At 55.0% G+C, this 20,833-nt stretch overlaps 16 non-coding genes and 7 pseudogenes across 16 annotated transcripts; all 23 read left to right on the forward strand.

The window, feature by feature from the left end:
* Positions 1 to 732: 732 nt before the first annotated feature.
* LOC138643821 (5S ribosomal RNA) lies at positions 733 to 851 on the forward strand. Its single transcript, XR_011314334.1, has one exon. It is a non-coding gene; the product is annotated as a 5S ribosomal RNA (ribosomal RNA).
* Positions 852 to 1,500: 649 nt separating this feature from the next.
* Positions 1,501 to 1,610, forward strand: LOC138644242 (5S ribosomal RNA; annotated as a pseudogene).
* Positions 1,611 to 2,532: 922 nt separating this feature from the next.
* LOC138643908 (5S ribosomal RNA) lies at positions 2,533 to 2,651 on the forward strand. Its single transcript, XR_011314417.1, has one exon. It is a non-coding gene; the product is annotated as a 5S ribosomal RNA (ribosomal RNA).
* A 649-nt stretch (positions 2,652 to 3,300) lies between these two features.
* Positions 3,301 to 3,420, forward strand: LOC138643977 (5S ribosomal RNA). Its single transcript, XR_011314483.1, has one exon. It is a non-coding gene; the product is annotated as a 5S ribosomal RNA (ribosomal RNA).
* A 922-nt stretch (positions 3,421 to 4,342) lies between these two features.
* LOC138644108 (5S ribosomal RNA) lies at positions 4,343 to 4,451 on the forward strand (annotated as a pseudogene).
* Positions 4,452 to 5,100: 649 nt separating this feature from the next.
* Positions 5,101 to 5,210, forward strand: LOC138644176 (5S ribosomal RNA; annotated as a pseudogene).
* Positions 5,211 to 6,132: 922 nt separating this feature from the next.
* Positions 6,133 to 6,251, forward strand: LOC138643833 (5S ribosomal RNA). Its single transcript, XR_011314345.1, has one exon. It is a non-coding gene; the product is annotated as a 5S ribosomal RNA (ribosomal RNA).
* A 649-nt stretch (positions 6,252 to 6,900) lies between these two features.
* On the forward strand, positions 6,901 to 7,010 carry LOC138644141 (5S ribosomal RNA; annotated as a pseudogene).
* Positions 7,011 to 7,932: 922 nt separating this feature from the next.
* On the forward strand, positions 7,933 to 8,051 carry LOC138643919 (5S ribosomal RNA). The gene has a single exon (XR_011314428.1). It is a non-coding gene; the product is annotated as a 5S ribosomal RNA (ribosomal RNA).
* Positions 8,052 to 8,700: 649 nt separating this feature from the next.
* On the forward strand, positions 8,701 to 8,820 carry LOC138644111 (5S ribosomal RNA; annotated as a pseudogene).
* A 922-nt stretch (positions 8,821 to 9,742) lies between these two features.
* Positions 9,743 to 9,861, forward strand: LOC138643940 (5S ribosomal RNA). The gene has a single exon (XR_011314448.1). It is a non-coding gene; the product is annotated as a 5S ribosomal RNA (ribosomal RNA).
* Positions 9,862 to 10,510: 649 nt separating this feature from the next.
* On the forward strand, positions 10,511 to 10,620 carry LOC138644178 (5S ribosomal RNA; annotated as a pseudogene).
* A 922-nt stretch (positions 10,621 to 11,542) lies between these two features.
* Positions 11,543 to 11,661, forward strand: LOC138643906 (5S ribosomal RNA). Its single transcript, XR_011314416.1, has one exon. It is a non-coding gene; the product is annotated as a 5S ribosomal RNA (ribosomal RNA).
* A 649-nt stretch (positions 11,662 to 12,310) lies between these two features.
* Positions 12,311 to 12,430, forward strand: LOC138643945 (5S ribosomal RNA). Its single transcript, XR_011314453.1, has one exon. It is a non-coding gene; the product is annotated as a 5S ribosomal RNA (ribosomal RNA).
* Positions 12,431 to 13,352: 922 nt separating this feature from the next.
* LOC138643844 (5S ribosomal RNA) lies at positions 13,353 to 13,471 on the forward strand. The gene has a single exon (XR_011314356.1). It is a non-coding gene; the product is annotated as a 5S ribosomal RNA (ribosomal RNA).
* Positions 13,472 to 14,120: 649 nt separating this feature from the next.
* Positions 14,121 to 14,240, forward strand: LOC138643978 (5S ribosomal RNA). Its single transcript, XR_011314484.1, has one exon. It is a non-coding gene; the product is annotated as a 5S ribosomal RNA (ribosomal RNA).
* A 922-nt stretch (positions 14,241 to 15,162) lies between these two features.
* Positions 15,163 to 15,281, forward strand: LOC138643856 (5S ribosomal RNA). Its single transcript, XR_011314367.1, has one exon. It is a non-coding gene; the product is annotated as a 5S ribosomal RNA (ribosomal RNA).
* Positions 15,282 to 15,930: 649 nt separating this feature from the next.
* On the forward strand, positions 15,931 to 16,050 carry LOC138643979 (5S ribosomal RNA). Its single transcript, XR_011314485.1, has one exon. It is a non-coding gene; the product is annotated as a 5S ribosomal RNA (ribosomal RNA).
* Positions 16,051 to 16,972: 922 nt separating this feature from the next.
* On the forward strand, positions 16,973 to 17,091 carry LOC138643909 (5S ribosomal RNA). The gene has a single exon (XR_011314418.1). It is a non-coding gene; the product is annotated as a 5S ribosomal RNA (ribosomal RNA).
* A 649-nt stretch (positions 17,092 to 17,740) lies between these two features.
* Positions 17,741 to 17,860, forward strand: LOC138643946 (5S ribosomal RNA). Its single transcript, XR_011314454.1, has one exon. It is a non-coding gene; the product is annotated as a 5S ribosomal RNA (ribosomal RNA).
* A 922-nt stretch (positions 17,861 to 18,782) lies between these two features.
* Positions 18,783 to 18,901, forward strand: LOC138643941 (5S ribosomal RNA). The gene has a single exon (XR_011314449.1). It is a non-coding gene; the product is annotated as a 5S ribosomal RNA (ribosomal RNA).
* Positions 18,902 to 19,550: 649 nt separating this feature from the next.
* On the forward strand, positions 19,551 to 19,660 carry LOC138644179 (5S ribosomal RNA; annotated as a pseudogene).
* A 922-nt stretch (positions 19,661 to 20,582) lies between these two features.
* Positions 20,583 to 20,701, forward strand: LOC138644080 (5S ribosomal RNA). The gene has a single exon (XR_011314578.1). It is a non-coding gene; the product is annotated as a 5S ribosomal RNA (ribosomal RNA).
* The last annotated feature ends 132 nt before the right edge of the window (positions 20,702 to 20,833 follow it).

The raw sequence follows: 20,833 nt of genomic DNA on the forward strand, positions 1-20,833 counted from the left end.
CTTATTGACCTCGCAGCCTGCCTTCTGGAAATGATGGCATTATAAGCATCCCGGACCGTGAAGGGGGCAGATTTTCAGCGGGCGCCCCGGGAATGATTTTTAGAGGCCGGCCAGCCGGCAGCAATAACGTCTTTTTCTGCAAAGAAGCTTGTGTAACTAACCCAATCAGATGGCTACCCAGGACCCAAATTCAGGGCTGGGAAGGAGCGGAAGGGAATTGGGGGGTGTTTTCCTGCTAAGGCACAGAAATAATCATAAGAAGAAGAAAAAACAAGAGAGTCTGACGCATGGTGGTGCTGAGGCTGCAGGGGCAAATAGGTGTGGCTACATGCAAGCATATGTGCGTGCTCGCTTGCGTGTGAGTGTGCGCTTCCTAGTTGTGGCACGCTGCAGACAGTCAAAGGGGTTGTTCCCTTTCAATAAAAGTTCATCCCAGCTTGCAGGCTATTAGAAAGCAACAAACCACCCTGTACTCACCCTACCCGGGTCCACCGGAGGGTCTCAGCGCTGCTCTAGGTCTGTGGCATTAGCTGCGACGCTGACGTCACGTCGGCAGCCGATCAGTGAGCTCAGCGGCTCTGAGCAGGGCGTTCTGCCTACAAACCCTTTAAGGGAGACAGCAAAAAAGTGAAGAGAAAGGAAAGCACAAAAGGGCCTCTTGCTGAGCACTGGACAGGGCAGCCAGCAGCCAGACTGCAAAGTAGAAAAGCAGCAAGTGAGAGACCTGTCTCTGCCTACGGCCACACCACCCTGAACACGCCCGATCTCGTCTGATCTCGGAAGCTAAGCAGGGTCAGGCCTGGTTAGTACTTGGATGGGAGACCGCCTGGGAATACCAGGTGCTGTAGGCTTTTGTTTTTCCTTCCTTCTACCAGCAGGGGTCACTCTCCTCTATGCCTTTTTTCCATTCCCTTTCACAAGGGCACACATGCTTCTTTCTTCTTTTCATTTGCTTTCTCTCTTGCGCTGTTCCATCCTTGCAAAATGCCAGCATCCTTCTCATCACCGTGGGCCTCCAGCATTGTTGCTTATTTACTTTTAATACTAGGCTTCTTTTCAACAGGACCAGCGCCTCCTGCGGGCTTGGAAGCAACCGCCGGCAACCTGGTGGCCAGTTTACAGGTCAAAGCAAGCAGAACACCTTTGCAGGCAACACGACCCCCTGAAGAGCAGCTCGCAGTCACTCGCAACCAGCTCACCCTCTTCCTTCATTCGCTCCTGGACGTCTCGATCCGCCTCAAGTTGCGGCTCCAGCTGGCTCTTTCTGTCGCGTCCCCCCCAGATGAATGGTTTAGCCTGCAGGAGACCCTGCGTCGAGCCATTTTTAAAGACACCTGTTGCTCAGGCCCTGCTGCGGCGGGTGTTTCACTGCAAAACAAGCAACGCCTATAGTGGCAGCCCAGCCTTTGCATGGGCCCTTCGGAGCCCGCCTCCACATGGTCAGAGTTCTCGCCACCACGCGAGCCTGAGGAAGGCTGGCCAGTCGATGGGCCAAGCAGTGTCTACTGGCCACACCACCCTGGATACGTCCGATCTCGGAAGCAAAGCAGGGCTGGGCTTGGACAGTACTTGGATGGGAGACCTCCTGGGAACACCAGGTGCTGTAGACTGTTTTGATAACATTTTGCCCCCTTGCTCAGCTCGGCTAGTATAGAGCGGCGCCTTGCCAGACACCGACCTTACATAACCTAGAGGCTGGAAGCCCCAAGCCCCACAAGGCCTCTGAGACTGCAGCTAAGGACGCTACCCTGCCGCCTCCTCGCATGCCTCACACCGAGATCCCTGCCGTGGCTAGGAGTGCTTATTGAACTCGCAGCCTGCCTTCTGGAAATGATGGCATTATAAGCATCCCGGACCGTGAAGGGGGCAGATTTTCAGCGGGCGCCCCGGGAATAATTTTTAGAGGCCGGCCAGCCGGCAGCAATAACGTCTTTTTCTGCAAAGAAGCTTGTGTAACTAACCCAATCAGATGGCTACCCAGGACCCAAATTCAGGGCTGGGAAGGAGCGGAAGGGAATTGGGGGGTGTTTTCCTGCTAAGGCACAGAAATAATCATAAGAAGAAGAAAAAACAAGAGAGTCTGACGCATGGTGGTGCTGAGGCTGCAGGGGCAAATAGGTGTGGCTACATGCAAGCATATGTGCGTGCTCGCTTGCGTGTGAGTGTGCGCTTCCTAGTTGTGGCGCGCTGCAGACAGTCAAAGGGGTTGTTCCCGTTCAATAAAAGTTCATCCCAGCTTGCAGGCTATTAGAAAGCAACAAACCACCCTGTACTCACCCTACCCGGGTCCACCGGAGGGTCTCAGCGCTGCTCTAGGTCTGTGGCATTAGCTGCGACGCTGACGTCACGTCGGCAGCCGATCAGTGAGCTCAGCGGCTCTGAGCAGGGCGTTCTGCCTACAAACCCTTTAAGGGAGACAGCAAAAAAGTGAAGAGAAAGGAAAGCACAAAAGGGCCTCTTGCTGAGCACTGGACAGGGCAGCCAGCAGCCAGACTGCAAAGTAGAAAAGCAGCAAGTGAGAGACCTGTCTCTGCCTACGGCCACACCACCCTGAACACGCCCGATCTCGTCTGATCTTGGAAGCTAAGCAGGGTCAGGCCTGGTTAGTACTTGGATGGGAGACCGCCTGGGAATACCAGGTGCTGTAGGCTTTTGTTTTTCCTTCCTTCTACCAGCAGGGGTCACTCTCCTCTATGCCTTTTTTCCATTCCCTTTCACAAGGGCACACATGCTTCTTTCTTCTTTTCATTTGCTTTCTCTCTTGCGCTGTTCCATCCTTGCAAAATGCCAGCATCCTTCTCATCACCATGGGCCTCCAGCATTGTTGCTTATTTACTTTTAATACTAGGCTTCTTTTCAACAGGACCAGCGCCTCCTGCGGGCTTGGAAGCAACCGCCGGCAACCTGGTGGCCAGTTTACAGGTCAAAGCAAGCAGAACACCTTTGCAGGCAACACGACCCCCTGAAGAGCAGCTCGCAGTCACTCGCAACCAGCTCACCCTCTTCCTTCATTCGCTCCTGGACGTCTCGATCCGCCTCAAGTTGCGGCTCCAGCTGGCTCTTTCTGTCGCGTCCCCCCCAGATGAATGGTTTAGCCTGCAGGAGACCCTGCGTCGAGCCATTTTTAAAGACACCTGTTGCTCAGGCCCTGCTGCGGCGGGTGTTTCACTGCAAAACAAGCAACGCTTATAGTGGCAGCCCAGCCTTTGCATGGGCCCTTCGGAGCCCGCCTCCACATGGTCAGAGTTCTCGCCACCACGCGAGCCTGAGGAAGGCTGGCCAGTCGATGGGCCAAGCAGTGTCTACTGGCCACACCACCCTGGATACGCCTGATCTCGTCCGATCTCGGAAGCAAAGCAGGGCTGGGCTTGGACAGTACTTGGATGGGAGACCTCCTGGGAACACCAGGTGCTGTAGACTGTTTTGATAACATTTTGCCCCCTTGCTCAGCTCGGCTAGTATAGAGCGGCGCCTTGCCAGACACCGACCTTACATAACCTAGAGGCTGGAAGCCCCAAGCCCCACAAGGCCTCTGAGACTGCAGCTAAGGACGCTACCCTGCCGCCTCCTCGCATGCCTCACACCGAGATCCCTGCCGTGGCTAGGAGTGCTTATTGACCTCGCAGCCTGCCTTCTGGAAATGATGGCATTATAAGCATCCCGGACCGTGAAGGGGGCAGATTTTCAGCGGGCGCCCCGGGAATGATTTTTAGAGGCCAGCCAGCCGGCAGCAATAACGTCTTTTTCTGCAAAGAAGCTTGTGTAACTAACCCAATCAGATGGCTACCCAGGACCCAAATTCAGGGCTGGGAAGGAGCGGAAGGGAATTGGGGGGTGTTTTCCTGCTAAGGCACAGAAATAATCATAAGAAGAAGAAAAAACAAGAGAGTCTGACGCATGGTGGTGCTGAGGCTGCAGGGGCAAATAGGTGTGGCTACATGCAAGCATATGTGCGTGCTCGCTTGCGTGTGAGTGTGCGCTTCCTAGTTGTGGCGCGCTGCAGACAGTCAAAGGGGTTGTTCGCTTTCAATAAAAGTTCATCCCAGCTTGCAGGCTATTAGAAAGCAACAAACCACCCTGTACTCACCCTACCCGGGTCCACCGGAGGGTCTCAGCGCTGCTCTAGGTCTGTGGCATTAGCTGCGACGCTGACGTCACGTCGGCAGCCGATCAGTGAGCTCAGCGGCTCTGAGCAGGGCGTTCTGCCTACAAACCCTTTAAGGGAGACAGCAAAAAAGTGAAGAGAAAGGAAAGCACAAAAGGGCCTCTTGCTGAGCACTGGACAGGGCAGCCAGCAGCCAGACTGCAAAGTAGAAAAGCAGCAAGTGAGAGACCTGTCTCTGCCTACGGCCACACCACCCTGAACACGCCTGATCTCGGAAGCTAAGCAGGGTCAGGCCTGGTTAGTACTTGGATGGGAGACCGCCTGGGAATACCAGGTGCTGTAGGCTTTTGTTTTTCCTTCCTTCTACCAGCAGGGGTCACTCTCCTCTATGCCTTTTTTCCATTCCCTTTCACAAGGGCACACATGCTTCTTTCTTCTTTTCATTTGCTTTCTCTCTTGCGCTGTTCCATCCTTGCAAAATGCCAGCATCCTTCTCATCACCGTGGGCCTCCAGCATTGTTGCTTATTTACTTTTAATACTAGGCTTCTTTTCAACAGGACCAGCGCCTCCTGCGGGCTTGGAAGCAACCGCCGGCAACCTGGTGGCCAGTTTACAGGTCAAAGCAAGCAGAACACCTTTGCAGGCAACACGACCCCCTGAAGAGCAGCTCGCAGTCACTCGCAACCAGCTCACCCTCTTCCTTCATTCGCTCCTGGACGTCTCGATCCGCCTCAAGTTGCGGCTCCAGCTGGCTCTTTCTGTCGCGTCCCCCCCAGATGAATGGTTTAGCCTGCAGGAGACCCTGCGTCGAGCCATTTTTAAAGACACCTGTTGCTCAGGCCCTGCTGCGGCGGGTGTTTCACTGCAAAACAAGCAACGCCTATAGTGGCAGCCCAGCCTTTGCATGGGCCCTTCGGAGCCCGCCTCCACATGGTCAGAGTTCTCGCCACCACGCGAGCCTGAGGAAGGCTGGCCAGTCGATGGGCCAAGCAGTGTCTACTGGCCACACCACCCTGGATACGCCCGATCTCGGAAGCAAAGCAGGGCTGGGCTTGGACAGTACTTGGATGGGAGACCTCCTGGGAACACCAGGTGCTGTAGACTGTTTTGATAACATTTTGCCCCCTTGCTCAGCTCGGCTAGTATAGAGCGGCGCCTTGCCAGACACCGACCTTACATAACCTAGAGGCTGGAAGCCCCAAGCCCCACAAGGCCTCTGAGACTGCAGCTAAGGACGCTACCCTGCCGCCTCCTCGCATGCCTCACACCGAGATCCCTGCCGTGGCTAGGAGTGCTTATTGACCTCGCAGCCTGCCTTCTGGAAATGATGGCATTATAAGCATCCCGGACCGTGAAGGGGGCAGATTTTCAGCGGGCGCACCGGGAATGATTTTTAGAGGCCGGCCAGCCGGCAGCAATAACGTCTTTTTCTGCAAAGAAGCTTGTGTAACTAACCCAATCAGATGGCTACCCAGGACCCAAATTCAGGGCTGGGAAGGAGCGGAAGGGAATTGGGGGGTGTTTTCCTGCTAAGGCACAGAAATAATCATAAGAAGAAGAAAAAACAAGAGAGTCTGACGCATGGTGGTGCTGAGGCTGCAGGGGCAAATAGGTGTGGCTACATGCAAGCATATGTGCGTGCTCGCTTGCGTGTGAGTGTGCGCTTCCTAGTTGTGGCGCGCTGCAGACAGTCAAAGGGGTTGTTCCCTTTCAATAAAAGTTCATCCCAGCTTGCAGGCTATTAGAAAGCAACAAACCACCCTGTACTCACCCTACCCGGGTCCACCGGAGGGTCTCAGCGCTGCTCTAGGTCTGTGGCATTAGCTGCGACGCTGACGTCACGTCGGCAGCCGATCAGTGAGCTCAGCGGCTCTGAGCAGGGCGTTCTGCCTACAAACCCTTTAAGGGAGACAGCAAAAAAGTGAAGAGAAAGGAAAGCACAAAAGGGCCTCTTGCTGAGCACTGGACAGGGCAGCCAGCAGCCAGACTGCAAAGTAGAAAAGCAGCAAGTGAGAGACCTGTCTCTGCCTACGGCCACACCACCCTGAACACGCCCGATCTCGTCTGATCTCGGAAGCTAAGCAGGGTCAGGCCTGGTTAGTACTTGGATGGGAGACCGCCTGGGAATACCAGGTGCTGTAGGCTTTTGTTTTTCCTTCCTTCTACCAGCAGGGGTCACTCTCCTCTATGCCTTTTTTCCATTCCCTTTCACAAGGGCACACATGCTTCTTTCTTCTTTTCATTTGCTTTCTCTCTTGCGCTGTTCCATCCTTGCAAAATGCCAGCATCCTTCTCATCACCGTGGGCCTCCAGCATTGTTGCTTATTTACTTTTAATACTAGGCTTCTTTTCAACAGGACCAGCGCCTCCTGCGGGCTTGGAAGCAACCGCCGGCAACCTGGTGGCCAGTTTACAGGTCAAAGCAAGCAGAACACCTTTGCAGGCAACACGACCCCCTGAAGAGCAGCTCGCAGTCACTCGCAACCAGCTCACCCTCTTCCTTCATTCGCTCCTGGACGTCTCGATCCGCCTCAAGTTGCGGCTCCAGCTGGCTCTTTCTGTCGCGTCCCCCCCAGATGAATGGTTTAGCCTGCAGGAGACCCTGCGTCGAGCCATTTTTAAAGACACCTGTTGCTCAGGCCCTGCTGTGGCGGGTGTTTCACTGCAAAACAAGCAACGCCTATAGTGGCAGCCCAGCCTTTGCATGGGCCCTTCGGAGCCCGCCTCCACATGGTCAGAGTTCTCGCCACCACGCGAGCCTGAGGAAGGCTGGCCAGTCGATGGGCCAAGCAGTGTCTACTGGCCACACCACCCTGGATACGCCCGATCTCGGAAGCTAAGCAGGGCTGGGCTTGGACAGTACTTGGATGGGAGACCTCCTGGGAACACCAGGTGCTGTAGACTGTTTTGATAACATTTTGCCCCCTTGCTCAGCTCGGCTAGTATAGAGCGGCGCCTTGCCAGACACCGACCTTACATAACCTAGAGGCTGGAAGCCCCAAGCCCCACAAGGCCTCTGAGACTGCAGCTAAGGACGCTACCCTGCCGCCTCCTCGCATGCCTCACACCGAGATCCCTGCCGTGGCTAGGAGTGCTTATTGACCTCGCAGCCTGCCTTCTGGAAATGATGGCATTATAAGCATCCCGGACCGTGAAGGGGGCAGATTTTCAGCGGGCGCCCCGGGAATGATTTTTAGAGGCCGGCCAGCCGGCAGCAATAACGTCTTTTTCTGCAAAGAAGCTTGTGTAACTAACCCAATCAGATGGCTACCCAGGACCCAAATTCAGGGCTGGGAAGGAGCGGAAGGGAATTGGGGGGTGTTTTCCTGCTAAGGCACAGAAATAATCATAAGAAGAAGAAAAAACAAGAGAGTCTGACGCATGGTGGTGCTGAGGCTGCAGGGGCAAATAGGTGTGGCTACATGCAAGCATATGTGCGTGCTCGCTTGCGTGTGAGTGTGCGCTTCCTAGTTGTGGCGCGCTGCAGACAGTCAAAGGGGTTGTTCCCTTTCAATAAAAGTTCATCCCAGCTTGCAGGCTATTAGAAAGCAACAAACCACCCTGTACTCACCCTACCCGGGTCCACCGGAGGGTCTCAGCGCTGCTCTAGGTCTGTGGCATTAGCTGCGACGCTGACGTCACGTCGGCAGCCGATCAGTGAGCTCAGCGGCTCTGAGCAGGGCGTTCTGCCTACAAACCCTTTAAGGGAGACAGCAAAAAAGTGAAGAGAAAGGAAAGCAGAAAAGGGCCTCTTGCTGAGCACTGGACAGGGCAGCCAGCAGCCAGACTGCAAAGTAGAAAAGCAGCAAGTGAGAGACCTGTCTCTGCCTACGGGCACACCACCCTGAACACGCCCGATCTCGTCTGATCTCGGAAGCTAAGCAGGGTCAGGCCTGGTTAGTACTTGGATGGGAGACCGCCTGGGAATACCAGGTGCTGTAGGCTTTTGTTTTTCCTTCCTTCTACCAGCAGGGGTCACTCTCCTCTATGCCTTTTTTCCATTCCCTTTCACAAGGGCACACATGCTTCTTTCTTCTTTTCATTTGCTTTCTCTCTTGCGCTGTTCCATCCTTGCAAAATGCCAGCATCCTTCTCATCACCGTGGGCCTCCAGCATTGTTGCTTATTTACTTTTAATACTAGGCTTCTTTTCAACAGGACCAGCGCCTCCTGCGGGCTTGGAAGCAACCGCCGGCAACCTGGTGGCCAGTTTACAGGTCAAAGCAAGCAGAACACCTTTGCAGGCAACACGACCCCCTGAAGAGCAGCTCGCAGTCACTCGCAACCAGCTCACCCTCTTCCTTCATTCGCTCCTGGACGTCTCGATCCGCCTCAAGTTGCGGCTCCAGCTGGCTCTTTCTGTCGCGTCCCCCCCAGATGAATGGTTTAGCCTGCAGGAGACCCTGCGTCGAGCCATTTTTAAAGACACCTGTTGCTCAGGCCCTGCTGCGGCAGGTGTTTCACTGCAAAACAAGCAACGCCTATAGTGGCAGCCCAGCCTTTGCATGGGCCCTTCGGAGCCCGCCTCCACATGGTCAGAGTTCTCGCCACCACGCGAGCCTGAGGAAGGCTGGCCAGTCGATGGGCCAAGCAGTGTCTACTGGCCACACCACCCTGGATACTCCTGATCTTGTCCGATCTCGGAAGCAAAGCATGGCTGGGCTTGGACAGTACTTGGATGGGAGACCTCCTGGGAACACCAGGTGCTGTAGACTGTTTTGATAACATTTTGCCCCCTTGCTCAGCTCGGCTAGTATAGAGCGGCGCCTTGCCAGACACCGACCTTACATAACCTAGAGGCTGGAAGCCCCAAGCCCCACAAGGCCTCTGAGACTGCAGCTAAGGACGCTACCCTGCCGCCTCCTCGCATGCCTCACACCGAGATCCCTGCCGTGGCTAGGAGTGCTTATTGACCTCGCAGCCTGCCTTCTGGAAATGATGGCATTATAAGCATTCCGGACCGTGAAGGGGGTAGATTTTCAGCGGGCGCCCCGGGAATGATTTTTAGAGGCCGGCCAGCCGGCAGCAATAACGTCTTTTTCTGCAAAGAAGCTTGTGTAACTAACCCAATCAGATGGCTACCCAGGACCCAAATTCAGGGCTGGGAAGGAGCGGAAGGGAATTGGGGGGTGTTTTCCTGCTAAGGCACAGAAATAATCATAAGAAGAAGAAAAAACAAGAGAGTCTGACGCATGGTGGTGCTGAGGCTGCAGGGGCAAATAGGTGTGGCTACATGCAAGCATATGTGCGTGCTCGCTTGCGTGTGAGTGTGCGCTTCCTAGTTGTGGCGCGCTGCAGACAGTCAAAGGGGTTGTTCGCTTTCAATAAAAGTTCATCCCAGCTTGCAGGCTATTAGAAAGCAACAAACCACCCTGTACTCACCCTACCCGGGTCCACCGGAGGGTCTCAGCGCTGCTCTAGGTCTGTGGCATTAGCTGCGACGCTGACGTCACGTCGGCAGCCGATCAGTGAGCTCAGCGGCTCTGAGCAGGGCGTTCTGCCTACAAACCCTTTAAGGGAGACAGCAAAAAAGTGAAGAGAAAGGAAAGCACAAAAGGGCCTCTTGCTGAGCACTGGACAGGGCAGCCAGCTGCCAGACTGCAAAGTAGAAAAGCAGCAAGTGAGAGACCTGTCTCTGCCTACGGCCACACCACCCTGAACACGCCCTATCTCGTCTGATCTCGGAAGCTAAGCAGGGTCAGGCCTGGTTAGTACTTGGATGGGAGACCGCCTGGGAATACCAGGTGCTGTAGGCTTTTGTTTTTCCTTCCTTCTACCAGCAGGGGTCACTCTCCTCTATGCCTTTTTTCCATTCCCTTTCACAAGGGCACACATGCTTCTTTCTTCTTTTCATTTGCTTTCTCTCTTGCGCTGTTCCATCCTTGCAAAATGCCAGCATCCTTCTCATCACCGTGGGCCTCCAGCATTGTTGCTTATTTACTTTTAATACTAGGCTTCTTTTCAACAGGACCAGCGCCTCCTGCGGGCTTGGAAGCAACCGCCGGCAACCTGGTGGCCAGTTTACAGGTCAAAGCAAGCAGAACACCTTTGCAGGCAACACGACCCCCTGAAGAGCAGCTCGCAGTCACTCGCAACCAGCTCACCCTCTTCCTTCATTCGCTCCTGGACGTCTCGATCCGCCTCAAGTTGCGGCTCCAGCTGGCTCTTTCTGTCGCGTCCCCCCCAGATGAATGGTTTAGCCTGCAGGAGACCCTGCGTCGAGCCATTTTTAAAGACACCTTTTGCTCAGGCCCTGCTGCGGCGGGTGTTTCACTGCAAAACAAGCAACGCCTATAGTGGCAGCCCAGCCTTTGCATGGGCCCTTCGGAGCCCGCCTCCACATGGTCAGAGTTCTCGCCACCACGCGAGCCTGAGGAAGGCTGGCCAGTCGATGGGCCAAGCAGTGTCTACTGGCCACACCACCCTGGATACGCCCGATCTCGGAAGCAAAGCAGGGCTGGGCTTGGACAGTACTTGGATGGGAGACCTCCTGGGAACACCAGGTGCTGTAGACTGTTTTGATAACATTTTGCCCCCTTGCTCAGCTCGGCTAGTATAGAGCGGCGCCTTGCCAGACACCGACCTTACATAACCTAGAGGCTGGAAGCCCCAAGCCCCACAAGGCCTCTGAGACTGCAGCTAAGGACGCTACCCTGCCGCCTCCTCGCATGCCTCACACCGAGATCCCTGCCGTGGCTAGGAGTGCTTATTGACCTCGCAGCCTGCCTTCTGGAAATGATGGCATTATAAGCATCCCGGACCGTGAAGGGGGCAGATTTTCAGCGGGCGCCCCGGGAATGATTTTTAGAGGCCGGCCAGCCGGCAGCAATAACGTCTTTTTCTGCAAAGAAGCTTGTGTAACTAACCCAATCAGATGGCTACCCAGGACCCAAATTCAGGGCTGGGAAGGAGCGGAAGGGAATTGGGGGGTGTTTTCCTGCTAAGGCACAGAAATAATCATAAGAAGAAGAAAAAACAAGAGAGTCTGACGCATGGTGGTGCTGAGGCTGCAGGGGCAAATAGGTGTGGCCACATGCAAGCATATGTGCGTGCTCGCTTGCGTGTGAGTGTGCGCTTCCTAGTTGTGGCGCGCTGCAGACAGTCAAAGGGGTTGTTCCCTTTCAATAAAAGTTCATCCCAGCTTGCAGGCTATTAGAAAGCAACAAACCACCCTGTACTCACCCTACCCGGGTCCACCGGAGGGTCTCAGCGCTGCTCTAGGTCTGTGGCATTAGCTGCGACGCTGACGTCACGTCGGCAGCCGATCAGTGAGCTCAGCGGCTCTGAGCAGGGCGTTCTGCCTACAAACCCTTTAAGGGAGACAGCAAAAAAGTGAAGAGAAAGGAAAGCACAAAAGGGCCTCTTGCTGAGCACTGGACAGGGCAGCCAGCAGCCAGACTGCAAAGTAGAAAAGCAGCAAGTGAGAGACCTGTCTCTGCCTACGGCCCCACCACCCTGAACACGCCCGATCTCGTCTGATCTCGGAAGCTAAGCAGGGTCAGGCCTGGTTAGTACTTGGATGGGAGACCGCCTGGGAATACCAGGTGCTGTAGGCTTTTGTTTTTCCTTCCTTCTACCAGCAGGGGTCACTCTCCTCTATGCCTTTTTTCCATTCCCTTTCACAAGGGCACACATGCTTCTTTCTTCTTTTCATTTGCTTTCTCTCTTGCGCTGTTCCATCCTTGCAAAATGCCAGCATCCTTCTCATCACCGTGGGCCTCCAGCATTGTTGCTTATTTACTTTTAATACTAGGCTTCTTTTCAACAGGACCAGCGCCTCCTGCGGGCTTGGAAGCAACCGCCGGCAACCTGGTGGCCAGTTTACAGGACAAAGCAAGCAGAACACCTTTGCAGGCAACACGACCCCCTGAAGAGCAGCTCGCAGTCACTCGCAACCAGCTCACCCTCTTCCTTCATTCGCTCCTGGACGTCTCGATCCGCCTCAAGTTGCGGCTCCAGCTGGCTCTTTCTGTCGCGTCCCCCCCAGATGAATGGTTTAGCCTGCAGGAGACCCTGCGTCGAGCCATTTTTAAAGACACCTGTTGCTCAGGCCCTGCTACGGCGGGTGTTTCACTGCAAAACAAGCAACGCCTATAGTGGCAGCCCAGCCTTTGCATGGGCCCTTCGGAGCCCGCCTCCACATGGTCAGAGTTCTCGCCACCACGCGAGCCTGAGGAAGGCTGGCCAGTCGATGGGCCAAGCAGTGTCTACTGGCCACACCACCCTGGATACGCCCGATCTCGTCCGATCTCGGAAGCAAAGCAGGGCTGGGCTTGGACAGTACTTGGATGGGAGACCTCCTGGGAACACCAGGTGCTGTAGACTGTTTTGATAACATTTTGCCCCCTTGCTCAGCTCGGCTAGTATAGAGCGGCGCCTTGCCAGACACCGACCTTACATAACCTAGAGGCTGGAAGCCCCAAGCCCCACAAGGCCTCTGAGACTGCAGCTAAGGACACTACCCTGCCGCCTCCTCGCATGCCTCACACCGAGATCCCTGCCGTGGCTAGGAGTGCTTATTGACCTCGCAGCCTGCCTTCTGGAAATGATGGCATTATAAGCATCCCGGACCGTGAAGGGGGCAGATTTTCAGCGGGCGCCCCGGGAATGATTTTTAGAGGCCGGCCAGCCGGCAGCAATAACGTCTTTTTCTGCAAAGAAGCTTGTGTAACTAACCCAATCAGATGGCTACCCAGGACCCAAATTCAGGGCTGGGAAGGAGCGGAAGGGAATTGGGGGGTGTTTTCCTGCTAAGGCACAGAAATAATCATAAGAAGAAGAAAAAACAAGAGAGTCTGACGCATGGTGGTGCTGAGGCTGCAGGGGCAAATAGGTGTGGCTACATGCAAGCATATGTGCGTGCTCGCTTGCGTGTGAGTGTGCGCTTCCTAGTTGTGGCGCGCTGCAGACAGTCAAAGGGGTTGTTCCCTTTCAATAAAAGTTCATCCCAGCTTGCAGGCTATTAGAAAGCAACAAACCACCCTGTACTCACCCTACCCGGGTCCACCGGAGGGTCTCAGCGCTGCTCTAGGTCTGTGGCATTAGCTGCGACGCTGACGTCACGTCGGCAGCCGATCAGTGAGCTCAGCGGCTCTGAGCAGGGCGTTCTGCCTACAAACCCTTTAAGGGAGACAGCAAAAAAGAGAAGAGAAAGGAAAGCAGAAAAGGGCCTCTTGCTGAGCACTGGACAGGGCAGCCAGCAGCCAGACTGCAAAGTAGAAAAGCAGCAAGTGAGAGACCTGTCGCTGCCTACGGCCACACCACCCTGAACACGCCCGATCTCGTCTGATCTCGGAAGCTAAGCAGGGTCAGGCCTGGTTAGTACTTGGATGGGAGACCGCCTGGGAATACCAGGTGCTGTAGGCTTTTGTTTTTCCTTCCTTCTACCAGCAGGGGTCACTCTCCTCTATGCCTTTTTTCCATTCCCTTTCACAAGGGCACACATGCTTCTTTCTTCTTTTCATTTGCTTTCTCTCTTGCGCTGTTCCATCCTTGCAAAATGCCAGCATCCTTCTCATCACCGTGGGCCTCCAGCATTGTTGCTTATTTACTTTTAATACTAGGCTTCTTTTCAACAGGACCAGCGCCTCCTGCGGGCTTGGAAGCAACCGCCGGCAACCTGGTGGCCAGTTTACAGGTCAAAGCAAGCAGAACACCTTTGCAGGCAACACGACCCCCTGAAGAGCAGCTCGCAGTCACTCGCAACCAGCTCACCCTCTTCCTTCATTCGCTCCTGGACGTCTCGATCCGCCTCAAGTTGCGGCTCCAGCTGGCTCTTTCTGTCGCGTCCCCCCCAGATGAATGGTTTAGCCTGCAGGAGACCCTGCGTCGAGCCATTTTTAAAGACACCTGTTGCTCAGGCCCTGCTGCGGCGGGTGTTTCACTGCAAAACAAGCAACGCCTATAGTGGCAGCCCAGCCTTTGCATGGGCCCTTCGGAGCCCGCCTCCACATGGTCAGAGTTCTCGCCACCACGCGAGCCTGAGGAAGGCTGGCCAGTCGATGGGCCAAGCAGTGTCTACTGGCCACACCACCCTGGATACGCCTGATCTCGTCCGATCTCGGAAGCAAAGCAGGGCTGGGCTTGGACAGTACTTGGATGGGAGACCTCCTGGGAACACCAGGTGCTGTAGACTGTTTTGATAACATTTTGCCCCCTTGCTCAGCTCGGCTAGTATAGAGCGGCGCCTTGCCAGACACCGACCTTACATAACCTAGAGGCTGGAAGCCCCAAGCCCCACAAGGCCTCTGAGACTGCAGCTAAGGACGCTACCCTGCCGCCTCCTCGCATGCCTCACACCGAGATCCCTGCCGTGGCTAGGAGTGCTTATTGACCTCGCAGCCTGCCTTCTGGAAATGATGGCATTATAAGCATCCCGGACCGTGAAGGGGGCAGATTTTCAGCGGGCGCCCCGGGAATGATTTTTAGAGGCCGGCCAGCCGGCAGCAATAACGTCTTTTTCTGCAAAGAAGCTTGTGTAACTAACCCAATCAGATGGCTACCCAGGACCCAAATTCAGGGCTGGGAAGGAGCGGAAGGGAATTGGGGGGTGTTTTCCTGCTAAGGCACAGAAATAATCATAAGAAGAAGAAAAAACAAGAGAGTCTGACGCATGGTGGTGCTGAGGCTGCAGGGGCAAATAGGTGTGGCTACATGCAAGCATATGTGCGTGCTCGCTTGCGTGTGAGTGTGCGCTTCCTAGTTGTGGCGCGCTGCAGACAGTCAAAGGGGTTGTTCCCTTTCAATAAAAGTTCATCCCAGCTTGCAGGCTATTAGAAAGCAACAAACCACCCTGTACTCACCCTACCCGGGTCCACCGGAGGGTCTCAGCGCTGCTCTAGGTCTGTGGCATTAGCTGCGACGCTGACGTCACGTCGGCAGCCGATCAGTGAGCTCAGCGGCTCTGAGCAGGGCGTTCTGCCTACAAACCCTTTAAGGGAGACAGCAAAAAAGTGAAGAGAAAGGAAAGCACAAAAGGGCCTCTTGCTGAGCACTGGACAGGGCAGCCAGCAGCCAGACTGCAAAGTAGAAAAGCAGCAAGTGAGAGACCTGTCTCTGCCTACGGCCACACCACCCTGAACACGCCCGATCTCGTCTGATCTCGGAAGCTAAGCAGGGTCAGGCCTGGTTAGTACTTGGATGGGAGACCGCCTGGGAATACCAGGTGCTGTAGGCTTTTGTTTTTCCTTCCTTCTACCAGCAGGGGTCACTCTCCTCTATGCCTTTTTTCCATTCCCTTTCACAAGGGCACACATGCTTCTTTCTTCTTTTCATTTGCTTTCTCTCTTGCGCTGTTCCATCCTTGCAAAATGCCAGCATCCTTCTCATCACCGTGGGCCTCCAGCATTGTTGCTTATTTACTTTTAATACTAGGCTTCTTTTCAACAGGACCAGCGCCTCCTGCGGGCTTGGAAGCAACCGCCGGCAACCTGGTGGCCAGTTTACAGGTCAAAGCAAGCAGAACACCTTTGCAGGCAACACGACCCCCTGAAGAGCAGCTCGCAGTCACTCGCAACCAGCTCACCCTCTTCCTTCATTCGCTCCTGGACGTCTCGATCCGCCTCAAGTTGCGGCTCCAGCTGGCTCTTTCTGTCGCGTCCCCCCCAGATGAATGGTTTAGCCTGCAGGAGACCCTGCGTCGAGCCATTTTTAAAGACACCTGTTGCTCAGGCCCTGCTGCGGCGGGTGTTTCACTGCAAAACAAGCAACGCCTATAGTGGCAGCCCAGCCTTTGCATGGGCCCTTCGGAGCCCGCCTCCACATGGTCAGAGTTCTCGCCACCACGCGAGCCTGAGGAAGGCTGGCCAGTCGATGGGCCAAGCAGTGTCTACTGGCCACACCACCCTGGATACGCCTGATCTCGTCCGATCTCGGAAGCAAAGCAGGGCTGGGCTTGGACAGTACTTGGATGGGAGACCTCCTGGGAACACCAGGTGCTGTAGACTGTTTTGATAACATTTTGCCCCCTTGCTCAGCTCGGCTAGTATAGAGCGGCGCCTTGCCAGACACCGACCTTACATAACCTAGAGGCTGGAAGCCCCAAGCCCCACAAGGCCTCTGAGACTGCAGCTAAGGACGCTACCCTGCCGCCTCCTCGCATGCCTCACACCGAGATCCCTGCCGTGGCTAGGAGTGCTTATTGACCTCGCAGCCTGCCTTCTGGAAATGATGGCATTATAAGCATCCCGGACCGTGAAGGGGGCAGATTTTCAGCGGGCGCCCCGGGAATGATTTTTAGAGGCCGGCCAGCCGGCAGCAATAACGTCTTTTTCTGCAAAGAAGCTTGTGTAACTAACCCAATCAGATGGCTACCCAGGACCCAAATTCAGGGCTGGGAAGGAGCGGAAGGGAATTGGGGGGTGTTTTCCTGCTAAGGCACAGAAATAATCATAAGAAGAAGAAAAAACAAGAGAGTCTGACGCATGGTGGTGCTGAGGCTGCAGGGGCAAATAGGTGTGGCTACATGCAAGCATATGTGCGTGCTCGCTTGCGTGTGAGTGTGCGCTTCCTAGTTGTGGCGCGCTGCAGACAGTCAAAGGGGTTGTTCCCTTTCAATAAAAGTTCATCCCAGCTTGCAGGCTATTAGAAAGCAACAAACCACCCTGTACTCACCCTACCCGGGTCCACCGGAGGGTCTCAGCGCTGCTCTAGGTCTGTGGCATTAGCTGCGACGCTGACGTCACGTCGGCAGCCGATCAGTGAGCTCAGCGGCTCTGAGCAGGGCGTTCTGCCTACAAACCCTATAAGGGAGACAGCAAAAAAGTGAAGAGAAAGGAAAGCACAAAAGGGCCTCTTGCTGAGCACTGGACAGGGCAGCCAGCAGCCAGACTGCAAAGTAGAAAAGCAGCAAGTGAGAGACCTGTCTCTGCCTACGGCCACACCACCCTGAACACGCCCGATCTCGTCTGATCTTGGAAGCTAAGCAGGGTCAGGCCTGGTTAGTACTTGGATGGGAGACCGCCTGGGAATACCAGGTGCTGTAGGCTTTTGTTTTTCCTTCCTTCTACCAGCAGGGGTCACTCTCCTCTATGCCTTTTTTCCATTCCCTTTCACAAGGGCACACATGCTTCTTTCTTCTTTTCATTTGCTTTCTCTCTTGCGCTGTTCCATCCTTGCAAAATGCCAGCATCCTTCTCATCACCGTGGGCCTCCAGCATTGTTGCTTATTTACTTTTAATACTAGGCTTCTTTTCAACAGGACCAGCGCCTCCTGCGGGCTTGGAAGCAACCGCCGGCAACCTGGTGGCCAGTTTACAGGTCAAAGCAAGCAGAACACCTTTGCAGGCAACACGACCCCCTGAAGAGCAGCTCGCAGTCACTCGCAACCAGCTCACCCTCTTCCTTCATTCGCTCCTGGACGTCTCGATCCGCCTCAAGTTGCGGCTCCAGCTGGCTCTTTCTGTCGCGTCCCCCCCAGATGAATGGTTTAGCCTGCAGGAGACCCTGCGTCGAGCCATTTTTAAAGACACCTGTTGCTCAGGCCCTGCTGCGGCGGGTGTTTCACTGCAAAACAAGCAACGCCTATAGTGGCAGCCCAGCCTTTGCATGGGCCCTTCGGAGCCCGCCTCCACATGGTCAGAGTTCTCGCCACCACGCGAGCCTGAGGAAGGCTGGCCAGTCGATGGGCCAAGCAGTGTCTACTGGCCACACCACCCTGGATACGCCCGATCTCGTCCGATCTCGGAAGCAAAGCAGGGCTGGGCTTGGACAGTACTTGGATGGGAGACCTCCTGGGAACACCAGGTGCTGTAGACTGTTTTGATAACATTTTGCCCCCTTCCTCAGCTCGGCTAGTATAGAGCGGCGCCTTGCCAGACACCGACCTTACATAACCTAGAGGCTGGAAGCCCCAAGCCCCACAAGGCCTCTGAGACTGCAGCTAAGGACGCTACCCTGCCGCCTCCTCGCATGCCTCACACCGAGATCCCTGCCGTGGCTAGGAGTGCTTATTGACCTCGCAGCCTGCCTTCTGGAAATGATGGCATTATAAGCATCCCGGACCGTGAAGGGGGCAGATTTTCAGCGGGCGCCCCGGGAATGATTTTTAGAGGCCGGCCAGCCGGCAGCAATAACGTCTTTTTCTGCAAAGAAGCTTGTGTAACTAACCCAATCAGATGGCTACCCAGGACCCAAATTCAGGGCTGGGAAGGAGCGGAAGGGAATTGGGGGGTGTTTTCCTGCTACGGCACAGAAATAATCATAAGAAGAAGAAAAAACAAGAGAGTCTGACGCATGGTGGTGCTGAGGCTGCAGGGGCAAATAGGTGTGGCTACATGCAAGCATATGTGCGTGCTCGCTTGCGTGTGAGTGTGCGCTTCCTAGTTGTGGCGCGCTGCAGACAGTCAAAGGGGTTGTTCCCTTTCAATAAAAGTTCATCCCAGCTTGCAGGCTATTAGAAAGCAACAAACCACCCTGTACTCACCCTACCCGGGTCCACCGGAGGGTCTCAGCGCTGCTCTAGGTCTGTGGCATTAGCTGCGACGCTGACGTCACGTCGGCAGCCGATCAGTGAGCTCAGCGGCTCTGAGCAGGGCGTTCTGCCTACAAACCCTTTAAGGGAGACAGCAAAAAAGTGAAGAGAAAGGAAAGCACAAAAGGGCCTCTTGCTGAGCACTGGACAGGGCAGCCAGCAGCCAGACTGCAAAGTAGAAAAGCAGCAAGTGAGAGACCTGTCTCTGCCTACGGCCACACCACCCTGAACACGCCCGATCTTGTCTGATCTTGGAAGCTAAGCAGGGTCAGGCCTGGTTAGTACTTGGATGGGAGACCGCCTGGGAATACCAGGTGCTGTAGGCTTTTGTTTTTCCTTCCTTCTACCAGCAGGGGTCACTCTCCTCTATGCCTTTTTTCCATTCCCTTTCACAAGGGCACACATGCTTCTTTCTTCTTTTCATTTGCTTTCTCTCTTGCGCTGTTCCATCCTTGCAAAATGCCAGCATCCTTCTCATCACCGTGGGCCTCCAGCATTGTTGCTTATTTACTTTTAATACTAGGCTTCTTTTCAACAGGACCAGCGCCTCCTGCGGGCTTGGAAGCAACCGCCGGCAACCTGGTGGCCAGTTTACAGGTCAAAGCAAGCAGAACACCTTTGCAGGCAACACGACCCCCTGAAGAGCAGCTCGCAGTCACTCGCAACCAGCTCACCCTCTTCCTTCATTCGCTCCTGGACGTCTCGATCCGCCTCAAGTTGCGGCTCCAGCTGGCTCTTTCTGTCGCGTCCCCCCCAGATGAATGGTTTAGCCTGCAGGAGACCCTGCGTCGAGCCATTTTTAAAGACACCTGTTGCTCAGGCCCTGCTGCGGCGGGTGTTTCACTGCAAAACAAGCAACGCCTATAGTGGCAGCCCAGCCTTTGCATGGGCCCTTCGGAGCCCGCCTCCACATGGTCAGAGTTCTCGCCACCACGCGAGCCTGAGGAAGGCTGGCCAGTCGATGGGCCAAGCAGTGTCTACTGGCCACACCACCCTGGATACGCCCGATCTCGGAAGCAAAGCAGGGCTGGGCTTGGACAGTACTTGGATGGGAGACCTCCTGGGAACACCAGGTGCTGTAGACTGTTTTGATAACATTTTGCCCCCTTCCTCAGCTCGGCTAGTATAGAGCGGCGCCTTGCCAGACACCGACCTTACATAACCTAGAGGCTGGAAGCCCCAAGCCCCACAAGGCCTCTGAGACTGCAGCTAAGGACGCTACCCTGCCGCCTCCTCGCATGCCTCACACCGAGATCCCTGCCGTGGCTAGGAGTGCTTATTGACCTCGCAGCCTGCCTTCTGGAAATGATGGCATTATAAGCATCCCGGACCGTGAAGGGGGCAGATTTTCAGCGGGCGCCCCGGGAATGATTTTTAGAGGCCGGCCAGCCGGCAGCAATAACGTCTTTTTCTGCAAAGAAGCTTGTGTAACTAACCCAATCAGATGGCTACCCAGGACCCAAATTCAGGGCTGGGAAGGAGCGGAAGGGAATTGGGGGGTGTTTTCCTGCTACGGCACAGAAATAATCATAAGAAGAAGAAAAAACAAGAGAGTCTGACGCATGGTGGTGCTGAGGCTGCAGGGGCAAATAGGTGTGGCTACATGCAAGCATATGTGCGTGCTCGCTTGCGTGTGAGTGTGCGCTTCCTAGTTGTGGCGCGCTGCAGACAGTCAAAGGGGTTGTTCCCTTTCAATAAAAGTTCATCCCAGCTTGCAGGCTATTAGAAAGCAACAAACCACCCTGTACTCACCCTACCCGGGTCCACCGGAGGGTCTCAGCGCTGCTCTAGGTCTGTGGCATTAGCTGCGACGCTGACGTCACGTCGGCAGCCGATCAGTGAGCTCAGCGGCTCTGAGCAGGGCGTTCTGCCTACAAACCCTTTAAGGGAGACAGCAAAAAAGTGAAGAGAAAGGAAAGCACAAAAGGGCCTCTTGCTGAGCACTGGACAGGGCAGCCAGCAGCCAGACTGCAAAGTAGAAAAGCAGCAAGTGAGAGACCTGTCTCTGCCTACAGCCACACCACCCTGAACACGCCCGATCTCGTCTGATCTCGGAAGCTAAGCAGGGTCAGGCCTGGTTAGTACTTGGATGGGAGACCGCCTGGGAATACCAGGTGCTGTAGGCTTTTGTTTTTCCTTCCTTCTACCAGCAGGGGTCACTCTCCTCTATGCCTTTTTTCCATTCCCTTTCACAAGGGCACACATGCTTCTTTCTTCTTTTCATTTGCTTTCTCTCTTGCGCTGTTCCATCCTTGCAA

Source organism: Ranitomeya imitator, chromosome 6 (assembly GCF_032444005.1).
Source record: "Ranitomeya imitator isolate aRanImi1 chromosome 6, aRanImi1.pri, whole genome shotgun sequence".
NCBI classification, from domain to species: domain Eukaryota; kingdom Metazoa; phylum Chordata; class Amphibia; order Anura; family Dendrobatidae; genus Ranitomeya; species Ranitomeya imitator.